The sequence below is a fragment of the Microtus pennsylvanicus genome, chromosome 20 (assembly GCF_037038515.1).
Source record: "Microtus pennsylvanicus isolate mMicPen1 chromosome 20, mMicPen1.hap1, whole genome shotgun sequence".
NCBI classification, from domain to species: Eukaryota; Metazoa; Chordata; class Mammalia; order Rodentia; family Cricetidae; genus Microtus; species Microtus pennsylvanicus.
This window is the reverse complement of record NC_134598.1, coordinates 9,396,028-9,417,538: the sequence shown is the minus strand read 5'-3', so window position 1 is coordinate 9,417,538 and position 21,511 is coordinate 9,396,028. Positions and strand designations below refer to the sequence as shown.

General features: G+C 41.5%; 1 protein-coding gene across 27 annotated transcripts in view; it reads right to left on the bottom strand.

The window, feature by feature from the left end:
- R3hdm2 (R3H domain containing 2) overlaps positions 1-21,511 on the bottom strand; it is a 122,898-nt gene that overhangs the window by 64,575 nt on the left and 36,812 nt on the right. For 2 of the 27 annotated variants that reach the window (XM_075954841.1, XM_075954834.1), the window contains exon 2: positions 20,755-20,814. The exons of 22 other annotated variants lie outside the window; for them this stretch is intronic. The gene's annotated coding sequence lies outside the window, so the exon portion shown is untranslated. Of the gene's footprint in view, positions 1-20,754; positions 20,815-21,511 lie in introns of those variants that run through there. 3 more of the 27 variants (XM_075954850.1, XM_075954847.1, XM_075954830.1) reach the window with 2 other exon arrangements.

Below are 21,511 nucleotides of genomic sequence, written 5' to 3'. Positions count from 1 at the left end.
TCTTTCTAGAATAATGTATCATAAAGCTCTATTCATCACCAGAAACACCCTTCTTTAACAAAAGGGAGAACTACCTCCCACAGCTACGACAAACCACAAAATTGTTAGCAGCTTCAAGATACAGACTATTAAAAAGCAGCTCAATCACCCAGCAGCACAGCATCTTACAGTCTTCCTTTCACACAGCTGAAAGCGCACTACAAGAGAAGAACTTTCTAACCATCTGTCCTGGAGCAGGAGAAAATCTTAGCTTTGCTATTCACTGTTCGGTTCAGTCAATCTACCGCCTCCCAAGGACATAGATTATATATGACTAGGGTGGCTTCTCATCACATACTGTCACTGCCTGGGAAATATCTGGTTCCTGTAGATTCCCAAAGTGATCTAAGAAGATGCTCTATAGATAGATCCACATCTTTTTTTTTTTTGGTTTTTCGAGACAGGGTTTCTCTGTGGTTTTGGAGCCTGTCCTGGAACTAGCTCTGTAGACCAGGCTGGTCTTGAACTCACAGAGATCCGCCTGCTGGTTTTAAAGGCATGCGCCACCACTGCCCGGCTCTTTTTTTTTTCTTAAAGTTTTCTAAATATGTATCTTAATTTCTTCATTCATCAGCTCTCAGGTGGCCATCAGGTTAGCATCAACTGTGCTACTCCTAGCACTTCCTTGTTCTGGTATGCAACCACACTGCTTGATGACTTCTGGGTAACCAAAGATTCAGTGGGGAGGAAAATAAACAAAGCTAGTGTTAGCCAAATCCTCAGTGCTGACACTTTGCATCTATGTTCCCAACTCACAGAATTAGCAAATGAAAAGGCAAGTCCTCTGCCTCCAAATGTCCTGTTCCTCTGGGTCTCCCTCAGACCTCGAGTCCCGCTGCCGCGCGCCACTCGCAGCTGAGCCACAGCCCGGCGGGCTCGAAACTCTGGCCTCCCGAAGGCACATAGATCCACATTTTTACTGCTGAGGCCAAACTCTCTCAGCATCAAAAATGCTCATAAATGCTACTTCTTACAGGGATCACTGAGTATATTTTGATCCTGAATAGTTTCTTTTTTCCTTAATTCAATCACATTTATTCCCAGTATGGCTTTACAATCTGAGCTAAATAAGTAAATGATTAGCAATGCTTCCAGAAAGTTGTCAACCAGACATTTTCTTATCCTTCAAATCGATTTAAAGGGTCAGACCCCAGTCTCCCGAGCAGCACAGGTAGCTTCATCGGATACAAGCTAAACTGCCTGCAAGATTACTGTTGTCTGCCTGGTAGCAGCTCCAGAGCAGCTGTTAGAGACCTAGTTTGCCTAGGGAGATAAAAACTATTTTGAGCATAGTGGTACACATCTATAATCCCAGCACTGAGGCAGAGGCTGGCCTGGTCTACACAGTTAGTTCCAGGACAGCTTGGAATACACAGATAGACCCTGCCTCCAAAAAGAAAAAAAAAAAAACCAAAAGAACAGTTGACAGCTGGGCAATCTGGTATTTCTGTATTCTCAGCACCTGGGAGGCTGGAGCTGAAGGAGGGCTCCTTGAGCCTTTTAAGTTTAAAATGGGCAGGGGGAGGGGAGGAAGGTATTGTATATGGACATCCCATCTTGAATGTACCCAATGCCATCTAGATGGGAGAAATAAAATACTCTTCTAGATATACTGATTAACTGATGTGTGTTACAGGCTTCTATTGATGTGGGATTCCCCTCTCTATGCTGTGAATATGTTTTATTACCATTGGTTAATAGAGAAGCTACTTTGGCCTATGGTAGGGCAGAACAGAGCTAGGCAGGAAAACTAAACTGAATGCAGGGAGAAAGAAGGTGGAGTCAAGGAGATGCCATGTTGTTGCCAAAGGAGAAAGATGCTAGAACCTTCCCAGTAAGACACAGCCTCACGGAGATACACAGATTAATAGAAATGGGTCAATATAAGATATAAGAACTAGGTAGGAGTACACCTAAACCATTGGCCATGCAGTATTATAGTTAATATAGTTTCTGTGTGATTATTAGAGCCTGAGTGCCAGGAGATAAAGGTACAGTCTTCACTTAAATTCTTCTTTCTTTCTTTTTATTTTTTATTTATTTATTTATTTTTTGTTTTTTGAAACAGGGTTTCTCTGTAGCTTTGACCAGCTTGTCCTTGAACTCACAAAGATTCACTTGGCTGGGATTAAAGGTGTGCGCCACCACCACCCAGCAACATTCTATAGAAAGTTATAACCTACAAGTGTTTCTTATCATTGGCTATATAAGACTTTGTTTCTATCATGTCATGCATACCTAGCTTTTTTGTTTGTTTGTTTGTTTTTTGTTTTTTGAGACAGGGTTTCTCTGTAGCTCTGGAGCCTGTCCTGGAACTAGCTCTTGTAGACCAGACTGGCCTCGAACTCAGAGATTCACCCCCCTCTGCCTCCCGAGTGATGGGATTAAAGGACTGCACCACCACCACCCAGCTTTACACATGACTAGCTTTAAATTTTTTTAAATTGTGTGTGTGTGTCTGCGCCACAGCATGTGGGTGAAGGTTAGAATGTGACTTGTAGGAGCTGGTCCTCTCTGTTCACCATATGGAATTCAGGGATAGAAGGCAGGCCATCATGCCTGGCAACGAGTGCCTTTTCCTGCTGAGCCTCCTGAACCACCTTGCTGGCCCTGCTGAGTTTCTGTATTACTCTGTCCTGTCAGGTAAGTCAAGCCTCAATGTTCTTTAAGGCACCAGGCTGTGGGTAGGCTCACTTCATCTCCCACAAAATCAGAGCATTTACCTTTAAATATAAGACTATTCCTTCTGGGAATACTTTCCTAAAGAAACCCCAATGAAATTAATCTTCCTGTTACTTGGTCCCATCGGCTCACTTAGCTTTCTACGCCAGTTATAAAAAAACAAGCACAGGTGCCAGGTGATGGTAGCGCACACCTTTAATCCTAGCACTCAGGAGGCAGAGGCAGGTAGATCTCTGAGTTCGAGACCAGCCTGGTCTACAGAGTGAGTTCCAGGACAGCCAGGGCTACCTGTGAGACCTGTCTCAAGAAATAAAACAAGTCTGGGTGTTGTTGTTCCAGAGTGAGTTCCAGGAAAGCTCCAAAAATACAGAAAAACCCTGTCTCAAAAAACAAAAGCAAAGACAAAAGAAATAAAACAAAAAAGTGTAATTTTTTCAGTTTGTACAGTTACTTTTGTAAAAGCAGGCATGCATGCATTTTTTAGTATAAAATAACAACAACCAAATCTCTAAAAATTGTTTCAAGAATGTAGAGAAACACACAAGGTAAATAGCAAACAGCACGCTGTAACTAACGCTGCACGCAGCACTTCTGCATTTCTCACGCTGCTCCGTGAGTGTCTTCTCTGATAACACACACCATAAAGAGCAAGTATGAAGACCAGACATTTAGTGATACTAAAAATGTCTGATGAAGAATATCCTGTTGGCACTGGCCAATCACAGGCACAGTGGCTCCGGAAGCAGGATATACATATATTTAACAAGCATAATACGTTTGTCAGCCCCTTACAAAAGACAATTTTATGTTATTTCCTTATTTAAGCATTTCTCGTTTAAGTTCGGCCTCCAATTAAAACTGTTTCAAGTCTTCTTATCATCTCGCAAGCATTCTCATTGTTTCAAAAACAGCAACAAAACTCTGTACTGACAGACACACATATTCAGGAAACAACAGGTTACAGGACATGCTAGTTATGAGAGGTTTGAGACAGTTACTAATCCCAAAGACACACTAAATACAGAACCATTTCTCCTCCCTTCTTCTGCCCCCTGTACATGGCTTGCTTGTTTCTTTGTCTGTTAAAAATCTTAGCTTAGGTGGGCCCGGAAATCACCATGCAGCCAAGAATGACCTGCCTCCACGTGTAAGTGCTACCATTCCTGGTGTGACACTGTACCTGGCTCACATTCCTGCTTCCTCTCTTCCAGGCTGGTTCTGCAATAATAGTTCTCCTACGTCAGCCTTCTAAGTGCTGTGATTAAAAGTATGTGCCTGGCTGAGTGTTTCAAAATATTTCTATCTTAGTACTGTCAATAAAACTTCTTCTTAGGGTAAGGCATTCTTTTGCTCTTCAAAATAACCTTTTTTGTTGCTATTTTTTCAAGACAGGGTCTTACTATGTAGCTCTGGCTGTCCTGGAACTCACTCTGTAGACCAGGTTGGCCTCAAACTCAGAGGTCCGCCTTCCTCTGCCTCTCGAGTGGTAGAATTAAAGGTGTGCACCACATTTCTGCCTTAAAATAACCTTTAATTAAGGTAATTCCTAGTAATAAAACTTCATGGCGGATGGCGGGGTGGGCAGAATGGACACAAAAATGAAATTACAACTTAATGGCAAGTCAATTTATTAATTTTTAAAAAATACTGAAAAGGAAGAACAGCAGGGACTTATGGCATGACTTACTGAGTAAGAATATTTACTGTATAAGCATGAGGTCTTGAGTTCAAATACTCAGAACCCAAATTAAACAAATCAAAACACCAGGCACGAGCCAGGAGTTGTGTGGCAGTCTATGTTTATCGCAGCACTCAGGAGGCAGACATGTGGGTCTGTGTCAATCTGAAGCCAGCCTGGTGTATACATGACCGCTAGGCCAGCCAGGGCTGCACATGCCCATTCTAGTGTTGATGGTCGAGTTAGTCAAGCTCCCTGGTACTGGATGTGCCCTGGCCTTTGCACGACACAGGCACAGCACTTGTGCAAATGCACTTGGGCTTGGTTGCTTGTATACACAAATGCCCCAAATTATAAAAAGAAAAAAAAGGTTTAAAGTGAGAATGACTTTAGCCAGTAGAAGGCATGGAAGTAATTTTCCTTCTGATGGTTTATTTGGCATAAAGAAGAAATTAAGGAGTTGGGAGATTTACTTTTGGCAGAAGAAACAAAAAAAGACTATTTCATATGCAACAGTGACTAGAACAAAGCAAATATCTGAAGCTCCCAGGAGAGCCCATATGAACACCCTGTAAACTACTTGTACATACTGTACAGTTTCTAAGGCAGAGGATCTTCTGAGATACTCAGGGCTCAAAGCTGCACACAAGCGGCTGCTGGGAGCATGAAGACACATGATAGAGCAGGGAGGGCGACTGGACATCAAGATTCAACTACTTCTTTCATAGACAATACTATACAGTCCCCATCAATTTTTGACTGCCACCACATCAGTACCTTCTAGAACACAGTGAGATAATGCATTCTTCTATCAACTCTATAAACAACTACAAAGCAATGGAGCAAAGGGAATACATTAGATAGGGAATCCTTAGAGAGAGAGGCAGACTCATATTCACCATCCCTCTCCCCAGGAGCCTGCTATGTGTCTCAGATTAGCCATGGGTCTACAACACTCCTGCCTTAGTGTCCTAAGTGCAGCATTATAGGAGACATCACCTCAGCTCTCACTTCACAATAAATGTCAGCTAGAGAGAATACAAACATGACAATATTGGTACTAAGAACACTGACTTACCCTGTAGTAAATTTCTGGTAAAGTTTCCCAGGCGTTTACTCATTCATGTATGAAGAGCAAACTGCTCAAAAGTAATACGTTAAAAATTTACTGGACCAGTGAGATGGTTCAGTGGGCGCCTGTCTCTCTACATAATTACATGCAGTTTAAGAATAAAACGAAGAGGCTGCAGAGATGGCTCAGCAGTTAAGGGTACTGGCTGCTCTTCCAGAGGACCCGTATAGTAGCTCATAACTGTCTGTAACTCCAGTACTAGGGGACCAGACACTCTTATACATATATGCAGGTAAAACAACAATGCACATAAGATAAAAATAAATAAACTATTAAAAAAGGACTAAAACCAAGCTAAATATATAACTATAATTTCAGCACAGTATGTCGAGGAAGAAGGAACATATACATGAACAGTACTGTGAGATCCTGTCTCACAGCGAACTGGAGAAACAGCTCAGCAGTTAAGAACACTTGTTATTTTTTACAGAAGACTCAGGTTCAGCTCAGTTCTGAGCACCCATATGGGGGCTTACAACTGTAAGTAACTCTATTTCCAGTGCATCTGATGCCCTCTTTGACATGGTACACATATATATACATGCAGGCAGAACATTCACAAAAATAAAATAAATCTGAATTTATTAAATAAATAAATCTAAAGAAAACCAAAAAAGGAAAGGTATAAGTAAAACTCATCTTTGATGATTAAGTCAGAAAGTGGTTGTTTTAAGAACTGGTAAGAGAAAGTAAGAGCCCATTCATAAATTAATACTAATACTCTATCTTGATGGATGTGGTAGTTCATGCCTATAAAATAAAAGCCCTCAGAAGCCTAAGGCAAGATGATTACCATTGGGCCAGTCTGGGCAACAGGGTTGAGATCCTGTCTCCAAAAACAAAAACAAAACAAAAAAAAAAAAATCAAGCAACCAAAACTAAAAGAAATAATGAAATTGTTTGCAGTAATATTTTTTCTTGTTTATTTATTTATTTCTATTTTATGGACATTGGTGTTTTGAGTATCAGATCCCCAAGAACTGGAGTTACAGACAGTTGTGAACTGCTATGTGGGTGCTGGGAATTGAACCCACACCCTCAAGAAGAGCAGTAGTGCTCTTAACCACTAAGCCACCTCTCTAGCCCCTTGTTTTTTAAGATTTAATTTAAAGTGTTTGCCTGAATGTATGTATAGGCATGACAAATGTCTCTGGTCCTGTGATGGCCAGGCGAGGTCACTGGATCTGCTGGAACTCTGTCTACAACTCTAGTTCTAGGGTATCTGAGCTGTCTACTGGCTTATGTGGATACAAGGCATGCATGATAAATGCCTCTCTGAAATAAAAGTGAGAGACTGTAGGCTGAACTCTCCCTTCTCTTGTATGGTCTATTTTATAGACTGTGAAGGCTCATGAAACACACATATTATAATTTCATGATAGCTACACCAAGCCATTTCGGGGTTGCAGAAATCAACTGTCATCAGTTTAATAGCAGTAGGCCAGCAACAATACTAACTGCGATAATTAGTTATTATCTAATGAGCTGGGGATGATGGTGCACATCTGTAATTCCAAAGCTTGTATCATTTATTTCTGAAGTGCTGGGATTACAGGGACCACCACACCCAGCTTCCCCTCTCCCAACTGTTTGCTGTTGTTGTTTGTAAAGATATTTGTGTTTCCTTGAGATTCTATATGAGTTGTTATCCTTTTTAATTTTTTTTTGAGACAAGGTCTCATTTAGCTCAGCATAGTCTCAAACTCGTGAAGTAGAAGACCCTGAGCTTTTGATTCTCCTGAACCCATCTAAGAGCTGGTTTTCAGGTGTGTGAAAATTTGGTTTTAGGTGGTGGTGCTAAGTGTAGAACCCAGGGCTTTGTTTTTTTTTTTTTTAACTTTTTTATTTATTTATTTAACTTTATTATGTTTGTTGGTGTGAAGGTGTCAGATCTCATGGAACTGCATTTTCAGACAGTTGTGAGCTGCCATGTGGGTGCTGGGAATCGAACCCGGGTCCTCTGGAAGAGCAATCAGTGCTCTTAACCGCTGAGCCATCTCTCCAGCCCCGAACCCAGGGCTTTGTGCATGCTAGGCAAGCACCCACTGACCGAGCTATATCCTTTGACCCTCTTCTTTTTCTTTCCTTTTTTTTGGGGGGGGGCAGGAACTTGCTGTATGGCTCAGTCTGTTCTAGGCTAATGGCAGACTCAAGCATGTTGAACAAATGATCTGACATAAGCTACAACTCCAACCCTTTTAAACATTATTTGGGAATAGGCTCTCACTAAGTTTAGATCAAGCAGACCTCAAACTTATGAGCTTGCCTCAACATTTCCGCTGGGAAGCAATGAGCATTAATTACTGTGTGTTATTCACAATTTATAATCAGGGTATATTTTTAAATGAGTGAATAAATGAATTAAAGAAATTGAATTACATATTTTAAGACTGTAAATAGAAAAGGTAGAATTTAACTCAGGATGGTTGTACATGTGAGTGCTAAGCTAGCCTGGGCTACTGAAACACTAGCTCATAGAATTAACAAAAAAAATTGGCTCTAAACTAACTTTTGCACAATGTTTTCTCAAAATGACCTGCTGCTTTCCCAAACTAAGAAAGGGATTTTTTTTTTTAAAAAAACTCTCTCTCTCAAGGAAGGGATTAATGACAATCCCATTCAAAATTTGCTTCTAAAAACTGTGTGAGCTAAATGACTTTTGTTTCATGTGAGTATTTTACTTGTATATATGTCTATGTACCATGTTTGTGCCTGGTGCTTACAGAGACCAGAAGAGGCTGTGGATCCCTTGGAACTGTAGTTATGAAGGTTCTAAGATGCCATGTGGGTGCTGGGTATCAAACCTGGGTCCTCTGAAGGAGCAACAAGTGCTCTTAACCACTGAACCATCTTTCCAGGCTCTGATGGTATACACCTTTAATCCCATCTTGGGAGCTTGTGCAGAAGGATTCAAAACTATCCTAAATTATGTAGGTATTTAAGGCCAATCTGATATCTATGAGGCCCTGTCTTAAAATCAAGGTGAAGTTCAATCCCTAGGATCCACACGGTAGAGGGAGAAAACTGACCCCAAAGCTGTCGTCTGACCTCCATGTGTCTGCCATGACACACACCAACCCTCCCACATCATAAATAAAATTAAATTAAAAAATTAGAGTAACTAGTGGGACAATGGTGGTCCATGCCTTTAATCCTAGCACCCTAGCACTGGAAGAGAGAGGCAGGCAAATCTCTGTGAGTTCTAGGACAGACTGCTCTGCAGAACTAGTTCTAGGACACCCTACACAGAGAAACCCTGGCTGGGGAGGGTGGGTGGAAGTAGCTCTGACTGTGGTGGTTTGAATGAGAATGGAAAGGATAAAGAGGAGGTTTGTCACTAGGAGTTGGGTGTTAAGGCGCACACCACTCCCAGCTAGCTCTGCTGTCTCACCGCGTAAGCTCTCAACTACTGCTACATGCCTGCCTGCCTGCTGACGTGCTCTCCGCCACGATGGTCATGGGCTCTAACCCTCTGAAACCATGAGCCTTCTTTTATAAGCTGCCTTGTTTGTAGCTTCCTCACAGCAACAGGAAAGTAACTAATGGCCAAGGTAGGGAAGTGAGGATGGAAAACATGAACGATAACTCCAACTAATCCTTTCTGTAAGGTCAGATATCAAGACAACTGGAGCTTCTCAGTGGAAGCCCAGTGATTACGGAAGGAGTGCACTTTAAATATGATAAATATAATATAGAATAATAATATGATATTTAAATATTTCAAATATGAGGTAGAGGCTTCATCTCCCAATCAAATCATATTGAAAATAAAGTTCTTGAAATGTCTCACATCACTGCTCTACATTCATTCAGTCAGTACTAATGCAATAAATCACAAATAAAGGAATTTGGCAAGGTTAAATCATCTATGGTCTACCTGTTCATTGGCCCCTAGGTGGGCCAATCTGATCCAGGACTCCATGGCAACAGTCTCTATCACTAGGAACTATAAAATGAGCTCACCCTCTCATCTTAAATAAAAACTGTTTCCACAGACGGTTTCTGCTACAAATGCTGAGAGAATGGTCTCTGCCAACATGTAAGAAATATTGCCGTTCGAGCACCCTAAAATTTCAGTTTGGGGTAGAGTAGTGAACAGCAATGTCAATGAATCTATGGAACTAACACTTAAGATTTTTTTTCCCCTGTTCAATTTCAGAAGAAAAACTTCTAAGATTCCGAACACGGACGTAAGGGTAATCTAAGTGAACAGTTGGTTTTCATCCTGAGATGAGAGCTCAGCTTCAGGCACTCACAATACCAAAGCTAAAGGCTTTAACTTAATCTTTTTTAAAGTTTCTTTCTTTTTTTCCTTTCTTTTGAAATGCTGTAACAGGCATGGAAACTGACATATCTTAAGCCTTTGTAGTTCACATGTTCAGACACAATTCCTATAGTCCCTAGCATTCTGTCACATCTGCCATCTTCTCTGCAGATCTCTTCTACCCAACAAAAACCAAAAGCTGCTGCTCCCAAGGCCAAAATAATATATTTGCTCTTCACATTCCATATGACCTCATTCCTCCTCTTTTGCCTGCAAACATCCCTGAAGAAGAAAAAGGAAAGAAAACTGAACCAACTAAAAAAAAACAAAAACAAAAAAACCTACCTCACTAGCACACAGTTGTCCTCTATAAACGGCCTGCATGTTATCTAAGGTCTCCTGTTCTTCTGCTGCAGTTTACCAAAACTGACGAAATATCTCAGAGTGCAACAGCAACTGTGGCCTCTACCCTTTGCCTTGTGTGAGTCAGGCAGTGGTGGTGCACACCTTTAATTCTAGCACTTAGGAGGCAGAGGCGGTGGGATCTCTGTGAGTTCAAGGACAGCCTGACTTACAGAGTGAGTTCCAGGACAGCTAAGGCTACAAAGTGAGACTCTGTCTAAAAAATAAATAAAAAAATGGAATTAGTTGGAAATTATGAATTTTAATTGTGTTCACATTGCTCTTTGTGTTCTCTAACTGTACTAAAATATATAAAACATTAATTTTTCTATTTTAACAATTTTATGTATACACTCATTTGTATATGTGGACAAGGTGGACGTGTATACATGTGCATGTTGAGGCCAGAAGCTAAAATGTATTCCTAATTGCTCTCCATCTTTTTTGTGTTTTTGTCTCAGAGCCAATCTAACTTGGAGCTTACCAATTCAACTCAGTTCAGTCAATGAGCCTTAGACACCCTCCTGCATCTGCCCCTCTGGCACTGGGATGACAGGAGTCCATGCTGTGTGTACCATTTTGCTAGCTTTTATGTGAGTGCCTGAGCCCCAACTTTGGTTCATGTCCTACATGAGAACCACTTTACCAGCAATACTATCTCCTCCAGCCCTATTTTAACAATTTTTTATTTTTTGGTTTGTCGAGACAAGGTTTCTCTGTAGCTTTGGAGCCTGTCCTGGAACTAGCTCTTATAGACCAGGCTGGCCTCGAACTCCCAGAGATCCACCTGCCTCTGCCTCCCGAGTGCTGGGATTAAAGGTGTATGCCACCACCGCCCGGCTTTTAACAATTTTTTAAAAAGATCTATTTTAGCCAGGTAGTGGAGAGCCAGAGGCAGGCAGTTTTCTAAGTCTGAGGCCAGTCTGGTCTATAGAATGAGTTCCAGGACAATCAGGGCTATATAGAGAAACCCTGTCCAGGAAAAACAAACAAACAACAACAAAAGATTTATTTTAGCTTTAATTATGTATGTAGTGGGGTGTATATGTGCTCAGGGGCCAGGAGAGAGCATCTGATACCCTGGAGTTAGAGTTGCAGTGGCTTCCAGACATGGTGCTGTGTCAGAGCAGCAAGTTCTTTCCAGTCCCTGTCTTACAATGTTTTAGCATATACTCCAATAATATTAAGTACACCAAAGTTGTTACACTAAGATACTGTTGTTGCAGGATATCTGATCCTACTGTGACACTCTGAGACTGTTAATAAAGTTAACTTTGAATCAGGGGTGGAGTCAACAACTAGCTGACTGGAATTAGCCTTAGAGACAGGTGTTGGCACTTTTAGCTTCTTTTACCTGCTCGCTCTCTCTCTCTCTGGATCCCTCTTTATTGTTTTCTTTTCAAAAGATCTGGAAGGCTAGATAGATGGCTCAGGGGGCAGCGGCAGCTACTACCAAGTCTGACAACCTGAGTTTGATCCCTTGACCCACATGGAGGAATGAGAGAACTGACGTCAACAAGTTGTCCTCTGACCACCACACGTGCACCATAGCAGGTGGGTAAGCAAACACGCAAACACACACACACACACACACACACACGATAAATACAACTGATGTAAAAAAAAAAAAAGATGTAAAGAACTTAAGCTATTAAGTATCCAAGTTCGGTGTATTTATTTATTGGGTTTGAAAGGACAAGAAGCTGAATGAAAAGGTATTTTCTGGCTGGGCGCACACCTTTAATCTGAGCACTCAGGAGGCAGAGGCAGGCGGACCTCTGTGAGTTTGAGGCCAGCCTGGTTTACAAGAACTAGTTCCAGGACAGGCCCCAAAGCTACAGAGAAACCCTGTTTCAAAAAAAGAAAAAAGAAAAGAAAAAAAGGATATTTTCTGAATGATGTTATCTCGCAATATAAGCCCAAAACTCTGGTCACAGGAAGTTATTTTCCTAAAATAATAAAAATGGTGAAGTAGTGGGGTTAGAGCTGTAGCTGAGTTGATGCACTGCTGGCCTAGCACACAGGAAGCCTTGTCCTCTATCTACCTCAGTATTTCATAGTCTGGACAAGGTAGGACACCTGTAATCTTAACACTTGGGAGTTGTGGCAGTAGGATCAGAATTTCAAAGTAAGTTGAAGACCAGCCTTCAGTACCTGAAAGACTGTTTATAAAAAAATATGTAGCTGTTACGAACTGATTATTTCCAGTGCTCTCAATATTACGTTCACAGTTTACATAGAGTATCGTCTTTATCTCAATTTTACGCGAAAACTTTCTTTGCAGCTCCTCGCAGTCTGAAGCTCTCTTCTGAACTCCAAGGGCAGCTACCTGTACTTGTGCACACACCCATCCACTGTTAGGCCTCTCAAGCGCTCGGGTTACAGGCATATTCTATTATCCTGACCTCTTATTCTGTTTGGGTTTGGTTGTTTGTTTGAGACAGGGTCTTATTCTGAATCCCAGGCTGACCTGGAATTCACTATGTAACCCAGACTGTCCTCAGACTAACAGTAACCCTCCTGTCTTGGCCTTCTACCTGCTGAAATTACTGGCATGAGCCACCACATCTGGTTCTTTAAATTTTTAGGTTTTTTGTTTGTTTGTTTGTTTGTTTTTCGAGACAGAGTTTCTCTGTAGCTTTTGGAGCCTGTCCTGGAACTAGCTCTTATAGATCAGGCTGGCCTCGAACTCACAGGGATTCACCTGCTTCAGCTCCCAGTGCTGGGATTAAAGGCATGCGCCACCACCACCCAACCGGTTCTTTTAATTTTTAAAAGACAAGATCTTATATATTCAAGGCTAGTTATGGTCTCACTATGCAGACAAGACTGCTCTTGAACTAGCAATCTTCCTGTCTCAACCTCTTCAGTACTAAGATTACAAGTGTAAATACCACAACAGGTTTTTAATTACTTTTAACTAAAGAAATATTCTAGAAGCCAGGCAGTGGTGATGCATACTCCCACCACCCAGTACTCAGGAGGCAGAGACAGGTGGATCTCTGTGAGTTTGAGGCCAGCCTGGTCTACAAAGAGAGTTTCAAGACAGTCAGGACTACACAGAGAAACCCTGTCTCAAAAAAACAAGCAAACAAAAAATACATATACATACATATATTCTATTATTACATGGATCATAATTTATCTAGCCATTTCCTCATTATTGTGAATTCAAAGACAGCTATCAATTTTACATTAAAATACTCTAATGAACACATTTGAAGCTATATCTTTATTTAAAAAAAATTCATTGACTTCCTCAGGATATATGTATTCTGGAATTTTAGAGATAAAATGTTTTGCCAGGCGGTGGTGGTGCACACCTTTAATCTCAGCATTTGGGAGACAGAGGCAGATGGATCTCTGTGAGTTTGAGGCCATCCTGGTCTACAAGAGCTAATTCCAGGACAGGCTCCAAAAACTACAGAGAAACCTTGCCTCAAAAAACCAAAAAAAAAAAAAAGAGAGAGAGAGAGAGATAGAGATAAAATGTTTTCCCTTACTTCACCCATTTAAGGAAAAAAAGCTTAAAAAAAAAACAGTTAGTGTTTTCAACTGTCCCATGCCATGTCCCCTTTTCAGGCCTCATGGTGGGATCTTCAACTTTCAGAATACTACACATGGGCAGTACTGTTCTCACTTTTGCCAAATCAATCATTCTCTCGTATTTTACTTATTTATTTTGTATGTGTATGCAACTGGACACATGCATGGCATGTGTGGAAGGCAGAGGGCCACCAGTAGGAGTGGGTTCTCTTCTTCCACACTCAGGCTGCCAGGCCTGGTGACAGCTGCCTTTACCACTCTTCTCTTTGGGGGGTGGGGTCAAGACAGGGTTTCTCTGTAGCCTTGGCTGTCCCAGAACTTGTTCTGCAATATAGTAGTTTAGTAAGCAATTTAAAAGATACAAAAGAATAGCAAAGTTACAGCACAGGGCTGGTGAGATGACTCAGACATTAAAGGCTAGGCTCACAATCCAAAACATGTTATAAAATAAAACCAGAAGTGGCCAGGCAGTGGTGGTGCACGCCTTTAATCCCAGCACTCCGGAGGCAGAGGCAGGTGGATCTCTGAGACTTTGAAGCCAGCCTGGTCTACAAGAGCTAGTTCCAGAACAGGCTCCTAAGCTACTCTGTCTCAAAAAATAAAAAACTAAAAATAAAATAAAGAAAAAAACTAGAAGGTAAAAGGAACAGGATGGATAGTTTAGTATTTTTATTTTATTTTGTTCTCAAGACAGGGTTTCTCAGTAGCTATGGAGTTTGGTAGGTTTGATTCAATGTTTGGTCTATTTAAAATCCTACATTTTCTTTGGAGGTCAAGGTACCTCAATGGTACAGCATACACTTAGTGTATACAAGACTTCCAGCTCACTATCGGGCACAACTAACCTTTCCCAAATCAGTTCATTTTAAAATGTGGTAGTAATTTTAAGGAATCCTCATCGTGATCGCTCATACAAACCATACATTCTTACAGATACATGAAGAAAGACAGTCCAATGAGCACAGCACCTCTCCAGAGAAACATAAGGAATGGCTCTCCTGAGGTGGGTGCCCAAGGCAAATGTCCCAGTGATAGAGATGGGAGCAGGCAGATAATAAGAAGTCACTGGAAAAGAAAAGCCACTCCAAGCTGGTGGTTCTGTGTAGGTGGAGGCTCTCGGCTGACCTCAGAACAAACACCACAGTCAGAGAAGCTGGCCCAACTGCTGGCTCTTCCTAAATTTGGCTCAGAAGCCCTCCTCCACGTAAATATTAGATTGGGCCTTGAGAGCAAAGAGTCTGTATAATAAATAAAGTTCATTCTCTATAAATTTACATCAGAAGCTGTGAATTTTGTTTTGTTTTGCTTTTGTCTAATTTTTTTTGAGACAGGGTCTCACTATATAGAACTGGCTGGCCTGGGGCTCACCATTAATTAATAAATAAATAATAAATCTAGTAATAATTAATAATTTATTTATTATTTGAGACAGGGTTTCTCTGTAGCTTTGGAGCTCTCCTGGAACTCTGTCCTGGCTGGCCTCGAACTAAGCGATCCACCTGCGTTAAAGGCATTCACCACCGCTGCCAGGCTTGGGGCTCACTGTTATAGACCAGACTGGACTCAAATTTACGTAGATATGCTTGCTTCAGCCTAAGTGCTGGGGTTTAAGTGTGTGCCAGCACACTGGGCACAGCTGTGGATTTCCAAAGGCTCTGACAAGTCACTGCAAGACCAGCAGTGTGAACTCTGACAACAGCTGCCCGGCAGCTCTCCTCACTTCCTGGTTCTTTCTCCTACTACAAACTGAGCAGGGTTTTCTTGGCTACCTCTTCCTGAGCATGCCTTCTCCTACTCAACCACGCTCCTCCACACCCACTCACCTCAAACACAAGGCTCTTCCACAACTGCTAGTTTACCTACAGGCTTAAGCCAATAAGGCTCAAGTACTAGGGATAAAAAGGGCCCAGGCAGGAGGTCAGACTAGCAACTCACTGAAGACAAGGAACTGCTTCTCTACCTCAATAAAGTTTTGCTGGCTCTTCTATTGTCCTGGCTTGTCATTCTTCACTATCATAAGACAAGAACCTGGAGCTACTCAGAATAACTCGGGTGACTACTGAGTTCTCATGACCCTAATTCTCTAGAATTAAGCCCACCTGAGCCAATAGATAGGCTCCACCGCACCCAAAGACTCCACAACACCAAGATTTGAAAGTAAATTAGAACAATGGTAGGAAGCAAAAAAACAGCTGGACATGGTAGCATGCCTATAAACCCAACATTCTGGAGGCTAAAGCAGGAAGATGCCATGAGTCTGAGATCAGCATGGGCTACATATGGAGATTTTGTATGAAAACAAAACATCAAACAAGAACAAAAAGAAAGCAAAAACAAAACAGGCATGGTGGTCCACACCTCATCTCAGCCCTTAGAAGGCTGAGATAAGAGGATCTGGGAATATGAGGTTGGGATGGGCTACATAGTAAATCTGAGGCCCATGTGGTAAGGTTCTCTACAAAAACCAGAACAACAAACCCAAATCAACAAAGAGATGAATGATGATCAAGAAAAAAAAAAGAGTTACTAATCTTTTCAGAGTGCATGTTCACAATTTGGCCTTTGAGATCAAATTAGAAAGCGCAGACCTTTACTCTCAAGTGCTTAGGAGATCGAGGCCAGTCAGGTCTACATAGTAAGTTCCAAGACAGCCAGAGAGACACAGAAAAAAATCTTTTTTGAAAAACAAACCAACAAAACAAAAAAAAAACAAGAAAAAGAAAGGCTATTTGGTCTGCCTCTGTAGAGCTGGAAGCAGAAGTGTGTGCCTCAGAACCCGCCATGGTCCTGAAGAGGGCCAGCTGTGTCAGAGCATCTCCCATGAAATGCTCACTCCATGCTTACATTCCTTTTAGAAACTCACTATTTCATATGGCTTAGAAATCTGTTCTAGTTTCTTCAGACCTTCCACATGAGGGGCTGGTGTGTAGCTCAGTGGTACAGCTCACAGCATACATAAGGCATTAGGTTTGATCCTCATACCACCCCAAAAGGGAGAAAGGCTGGCGAGATGACTCAGCAGATGAAAAAGTGTTTGCCATGCCAGCCTGATAACCTAAATTCAATCACCAGAAATGACAAAAAGACACATGTGGTGGCTTCCATCTGTAATCCTGGCACTCTAGGATAAATGGGGGGCAGAGACAGGAGAACCAAGAAGCTTGTGGGCCAGCTGGCCTAAAATACAGCTCAGCAGAATTAAGAGAGACACACAAGGTGGGAGCAGGGAATCAACTCCTCAAAAGTAGTCCTGACTTCCATGTGTGCTTCAAGGCACACAAACATGGATGTAGACATACACAGAGCACACACAAATGGATGTAGACACACATACACAGCAGCATACATGGATGTAGACACACAGCATGTATACATGAATGTTGACGCACACACATAAGTAAATTTCTAAGTAATGTGAAAACACAAATGGCATGATCTATTTGATTTCTAAATACTAGTTGTAATGGCTAATGCTAATTCAGTCTTGAAAGTGTCTAGGAATTGGGGGATAGGGATGGCTCAGTCAGTAAAGCATGAGGACCTAGTTTGGATCCCGAGTGCCCCTGTGAAGAGTGGTGCCTGGCAAAGAGACAGGAAGGAGACAGGAGAGTTCCAGGGGCTCACTGGCCAACCAGTCTAGCCAGGGTCAGCATTCCAGGGTCAGCGAGAGACTGTCCTAGTAGGCTTCAGTTTTTGCTTGACAATAGCCCAGAGTTGAGGGAGCTTCACCTGGGGGTTTTCCCAGATCAGATTGGCCAGTAAAAAGTTGACTTTTGTCTTGAATGTAGACTGATGTGAGAGGGCCCAGGCAAGGAAGAGGAGCACCATCCCTATGCAGGTGGTCCTGGATATATACAAAATCTAGCTAACCATGAGCCCAAAAGCAAGCTTGTGAGTGAGCCAGTAATCAGTATTTCCCCGTAAGTCTGTTTCAGACTCCTGCCTTGTGTCGTGTCGTGTCCCTCCACCCCTCCTCGGCTTGGCTTTTCTTAATGGATGGTAAGCTGGAATATGAAATAACCCTTTCCTCCCCCGGCTGCTTCCAGGTCAGAGTGATTCATCACAGCAACAGAGAAGCAAAATGGAATGGAGATCCTGTCTCAAAACTGAGGTGGACAGCAATAGCGGAGGGCATACCAATCTGCACCTTTCCCTCCAAGGCATGTACATGGGTCTGCACACTGGTACACAGGCAATACACACACACACACAAAGAGGAAAACAGTAAGTAAATAAATGAGAGGGCTGGTAAGATGGCTCATCAGAAAAAGGCAGCTAAGACCCACATGGTGGAAGAGAGGAGAAAGCTGGCTTCTATAACTTGTCCCAACCTCACATATATCATGGTACATGTGTACACATGCACACACACACACAAGTACACAAAATAAGTATTTTTAAAAATTAAGATTTATGAACCAGGTGGTGGTGGCACATGCCTTTAACCCCAGTACTCAGGAGGCAGAGGCAGAGGCAGGCAGATCTCTGTGAGTTTGAGGACAGCCTGGTTGTTACACAGAGAAACCCTGTTTTGAAAAACCAAGATTTATAAAAAAGCTCGGTGGTTAAGAACATTGATTGGTTGCTCTTCCAGAGGACCAGGGTTCCGTTTCAGCACCCACATGACAGCTCACAACTGCCTATAAATCCAACTCTAGGAGATCAAACACCCTTACCTGACCTCATTAAGCACCACGTGTGCATGAGGTACATGAACGTACATGTAGGCAAAACACTCAAGTACACAATAAAAATGATCTTTTAAAAAGATTAGGGTTTGGAGGGGGAAAGGGAAAGGAAGACCATGTAATTATATTATAATCCCCAAATATTTTTTAAAAGATTCATTTTATGTGTATGAGTGTTTTGCCTGAACATATTTGCCTAGCACCCGTGGAGGTCAAAAGACATTGTTTGATCCCCTGTCGCTGGAGTTACAAGCAGTTTTGAGTTGCCATGTAGGTGCAGAACTTGAATCCTCTACAATAGCAGCCAGTACTCTTAATCATTGTGCAATCTCTCCAGCCCCATAAAATTTAAAATGTAATAAAAATTGGGGGGGGGGCATTTGGAGACAGGGTTTCTCTGTATAGCCCTGGCTGACCTGGAACTCACTGTAAACCAGACTGGCCATGAACTCAGAGAGACCCACCTGCCTCTACCTCCTGAGTGCTGGGATTAAAGGTGTGCACCCCCATGACCAGAAGAATGCCTTTCTTAAAGACAGACTAATAACTGACTATTAACAAAAGTGGGAGATTAAAAAAGGAGAGGTTAAAAAAAATGAAGTGTATTAACTTTAGGTTCAGAAATGTTCTCCTACCAATATATATGGTGGTATATTGCCTGAAATCCCAGGGCCTGAGAGGTGAAGGCAGGAGGTGCAGGACTCAAGGTCATTCTTAGCTCTACGGCAAGTCTGAGGTCAATCCTAGCTATGTTAGAGCCTGTCTTAAATAATAAAATAAAATCATATGAAAACAGTCAATGTTGCAAGAATGTCCTTCCAACATGTATCTTATTTTCAATTATTAAGTTATGCTAAAACACCCTTTACAAAAGCTGCCCTTGATCTTTCTTTAATTCCCCAAAAAGGACTCGGGTACAAGAAAATGAAAGATAAGAAAACTGTGTTCTTACTTTTCTAACACCTTTAACAGCTTTTCTCCTTGACCTTTTCTGACAGTTAGAAAACAAAGACTTGATTAAAAAGAAAGGCACTTTCAGCTGAAATAAAATAATCTTTTGATTTTTTTTTTTTTGGCCTGGAAATGACTGAAACACTTAAGAAAGGCTTTAGATGTAGCCCACCAGCCCCTAAGTCAAAGGAAAACCACGCTCAAAACAACTGTCTTTTCATTTCGCAGCACTTCTTCCCCCCTCAAAGGCTATTCCTGTTCTAGTTGCAGACTGGGAACTGCTCCCAGTGACGTCAGAGCAGTCTCCCAGCAACGGTTAAGGAGGGTTGTCCACCACAGGGGTTTCCTGAAAAGCTAATGAGAAATTACCCACATATTTGCTGCAATATCAAGATGCAAAGATAAGGTGGAATTCAGTATTAACCTTACAGCTCCTGTCTCTATGATAAATAGGTTATTCTTTTAGACTGTTCTTCATTTATTCTACATTTACCCTTTTCTACCTCCCCTCACCCCACTGTCTAAATAAAGTTAAATTGTTAGTTTGAAACATTTATAGATATAACAAATTACTGAAATACTGCAGAAAATAGAACTGCATAATCTAAGCTAAACAACTGAAATTATTATTTTTTTTACTTATTACAAAGAATTCAGAATAAGTGGCAGTACAGAACAGATACATAAATTAAGATAAGAAAATAAACAGGCAGATTCTTAAAGGTACAATTCTACAGATGCTATCTTTTACAGAAAGGTGACTCAGATTTTTCTAGGCTCTAGCCTACTGAGTTCTTCAAATTGACCTCTGCAGGTAGCCCTTCAAAGATCAGCAGTATTAAAATGGAGTTCATAAAAGGAATTGGAAACCCAAACACTAAATCCAAAAATTAATGAGCTAGGGCTGTTGCTCTCACACCTAGTTCATACCTGGCAAGTCCTTCCCAAGCTTTGCTTTAGCTCTATAGATTCAGACTGAATTTTATACTCAACTACAGTGGCAAGGACTTTTATATAACCACCTATTTTGAGCTCTGGAAAACATCACACAAAGTGATCAGGACCAGCATAAATAATACAGAAAAAAAAATCCCAAATTCCAAAACTCAGTTTAAGTTCATAGTTCTGGGTTCTTAGCCCTCCCTCTTCATGAGCTCTTTTCTTCTACATTTAAAAATAGCAATTAGGTAAAAATTCATCAGCATCAGCACTCACAGGGTTAATTCAAGCACCTTGCTTCAGCAATCCGGACTTTGGTCTACGCTTGTTGTAAAAGAAACAAACACAATGGTACCCCACCGCTAAACCCCAGTTAGCTGCCCGCTTTGTTCAGTGGTGTCCAGTTATCATCAGTCATAAAGGGAGAACGCACCGCTTCAGATCGATTTTTCTTCTTCTTTCTCTCCGTCCCCTCCCTCTCAGAAGAAAAAGACTGCAAACAAAATAATACGTCACTGGAGGGAGAGGGAATCCCATCTCTGCACTCTTTAGAAACCAAAGCCAGCAAAAACAAGCCAATTGTAAGAAACAAACAAGCCATCCAAAATTAGAAGTGGTAAAACCAGAGAAACTCATAACGACCTCAACGCATCAAACAGCATTTGTAGGAAAATGGTTTAGCAAATTACTCCCAGATGTTTATAACCACAAAAGCTCCCTAGATACAGAAAAGGCGACATTTTTCTTCTTAACACATTTGAAGAGTAGGGGACAGTTACATAAAGACACAGGACACAGAGGCATATTCACCAGCAGGGCATGGAGAGCTGGGTAATGACACACTGAAGGATATTTATAGGGGATTCCCTGCTTCCTGCAATGTGCGTCAACAGCATCACCAGAGAGAACAGAAATCTCTGCGATTCTCATAAGCAAAATCTGAATGAAGCATTGCTTAAAAATCATTATGAAAGCGGTAGAGTCTGCATACAGTAGAAGTTCTAACAAACCTAATAATCAAAATCTTTAAATATAAAAATCAGCCCCTGAAAATGTCCAGAAAATCCTTGAAAAATTTAATACTTAAAATTTAATTTATATAGTGTATATTGTAATTAAATCAACAATATTTTTTAAAATGCCAGCTTTTGTCACCTCTCCCTCCCAGCCTGTGAAGTCCAAGGACTTTT